Source organism: Halyomorpha halys, unplaced genomic scaffold (assembly GCF_000696795.3).
Source record: "Halyomorpha halys isolate HHAL.00 unplaced genomic scaffold, Hhal_1.1 Scaffold278.1, whole genome shotgun sequence".
NCBI classification, from domain to species: Eukaryota; Metazoa; Arthropoda; class Insecta; order Hemiptera; family Pentatomidae; genus Halyomorpha; species Halyomorpha halys.
The window spans coordinates 213,751-214,261 of record NW_027109219.1 but is presented as its reverse complement, the minus strand read 5'-3'; the positions used below and the strand labels follow the sequence as shown (position 1 = coordinate 214,261).

General features: G+C 32.5%; 1 protein-coding gene across 1 annotated transcript in view; it reads left to right on the top strand.

Annotated features, from left to right (window-relative positions):
• LOC106680680 (acetyl-coenzyme A transporter 1) overlaps positions 1-511 on the top strand; it is a gene marked incomplete in the record, with an annotated part of 20,306 nt that overhangs the window by 5,472 nt on the left and 14,323 nt on the right.

The window sequence follows — 511 nt, the reverse complement described above, 5'->3', positions numbered from 1 at the left end:
TCTCTGGTTCTTCTCACTTCTAAAGTAGGTTGCGATACTGTTTCAATATATTTATATTGTAATTTAAATAATCTAATTCAAATTAATAAAGCTTTTATTTCATAAACAATAATTTATTAAAAGGAAAAGGCTTCAAATTATTATAAAATGGTTCATTATTTAAATTAATTAATTATTTTTATGTGGGAATGAGTAGCTCAGTGGTAAGGTTCAGTGCTACTAACTCTAAGGATCCGGGTTCGATTCCAGTTGTGGCAGATTTTCTGTTTCAAGGTAGTAAGTAAGCCTTGTGGGTTTGGGAGCCCTTCAGGGTCTACACAGCCTCATAAAGTGGGTACCCTTAATTGAGTAAAAATCTGGCGTTTGAGCATGATTCTGACCAAATCACCTCCTTGCACAACTGTTGGTCTAGTAACAGTTCTTCCTTAGAAAGTACTGCACTCATGACTTCATAGGTTGTAGCCTAGGTTACAGATGTTTATTTTTTTAAAAATTAATTATTATTATATTT